The sequence below is a fragment of the Silene latifolia genome, chromosome 4, assembly GCF_048544455.1.
Source record: "Silene latifolia isolate original U9 population chromosome 4, ASM4854445v1, whole genome shotgun sequence".
In the NCBI taxonomy this organism is placed as follows: Eukaryota; Viridiplantae; Streptophyta; class Magnoliopsida; order Caryophyllales; family Caryophyllaceae; genus Silene; species Silene latifolia.
Window position 1 is genome coordinate 90,779,159 of NC_133529.1, and position 1,615 is coordinate 90,780,773.

The 1,615-nt window shown below is 40.7% G+C and overlaps 1 non-coding gene across 1 annotated transcript; it reads left to right on the forward strand.

The window, feature by feature from the left end:
- Positions 1–714: 714 nt before the first annotated feature.
- On the forward strand, positions 715–821 carry LOC141654159 (small nucleolar RNA R71). The gene has a single exon (XR_012547725.1). It is a non-coding gene; the product is annotated as a small nucleolar RNA R71 (small nucleolar RNA).
- The last annotated feature ends 794 nt before the right edge of the window (positions 822–1,615 follow it).

Sequence of the window (1,615 nt, forward strand, 5' to 3'; positions counted from 1 at the left end):
GCTTGGCTATCTTTTTGCATTTGAGTGAAAAATTCTTGTTGATTCTTTTGCATTTGGAGGACCGCTTTTTGGACATCAAAACCTTGGTCATTTTGGTGATTGTATGGATTTTGATTTTGGTAACTTTGGTTTTGATTGTAAAAGGGTCTTTGATTTTGGTTTCTCATGGGTGGTGGAGTGTATGTTGTTTGAGAGTTTTGAACATTTTGGCTTTTGTATGAGAGATTTGGGTTGAATTTGGTGTTTTCATTGTAAAAGTTGGAATAAGGGGTACCACTTTTGTATGCTTGGAAAGCATTCACTTGTTCATTTGTTCCCCTACATTCACCTTGGTCATGTCGCAAAGTTCCACAATTCTCACATATCCCACTTGGGATTGATGAGGATGCCGTCATGGCATTAACATGATGCTTTGATGATTTTGAGTTTTCCTCAAGCCTAGCCATAGCTTGTTCAAACTTCAAGTTGATTGTGTCAATGTGAGCACTAAGTTGAGCACCCAATTGAGTAACGGAGTCCACCTCATGCTTTCCTCCTCTAGTAGCCTTGCGAGGTCTACTATATTGTGAGTTATGGACCGCCATTTCCTCAATCTTGTTCCATGTTTGATTGTCATCAACTTCGGTGAACATTCCATTCGATCCCATATTGAGAATGTTCCTAGAATCTTCATATAAACCATTCCAAAATTGTTGCACCAAAAACCATTCGCTAAGTCCATGGTGAGGACATGAGCGACAAATTCCCTTGAACCGCTCCCAAGCTTCATACAAAGACTCTTCATCCCGTTGCTTAAAACCCGTAATTTGAAATCTTAGCATGTTAGTCTTTTCCGGTGGGTAGAATTTTTTGTAGAAAGCTAGAGCCAACTTCTTCCAAGAATCTATTCCAAGGGTGGCCTTATCAAGGCCCTTCAACCATTGCTTCGCGGTGCCGATTAAGGAAAAAGGAAATAAGACCCATCTAATTTGGTCTTGAGTCACGCCCGTTTGAGAGATAGCATCACAATAATCGCAAAAGGTTTCCATATGAGAATGAGGGTCCTCACTAGGCATCCCCCCGAATTGGCTCCTCTCAACTAATTAGATGAAGGCGGACTTGGCAATAAAATTTCCGGTGAGATGTTGTGGTGTAGGAGTACCATTTGGTAGATTCTCCTCGGTGGGTACGGAGTGTGACGAGAATTTTGGCATTGTAGGTGGATTTTGTGGGGTATTGTGTAATGGGTTTTCTTCTCCTTCTATTGCGAAAGGATTGACAAACTCACTAGTGGGTTGGACAACTTCACTAATACCTCTTAAATTCCTCCTAACAAGTCTCCTATTGTTCGTCAAGGTTCTTTCGATTTCACGGTCAAAAGGTAACAAATCACCTTGTAACCTTCTAGACATGCAAAATATCAAACAACTCGAAAACAATTAGAACAAACCTTGAGGAGTTTTACTTCCTCAAGGCGAAGAAAGACACAACTAATAAGAATAAAAAGAAATCTAAATCAAACAAACACCGTCCCCGGCAACGGCGCCATTTTTTATGCGATCCCGCTAAGTGTTCACAAATTAAGATGTGGTCGTTGGTCACGGTCGAATCAAAACACAATTTATAGCTCCACAAG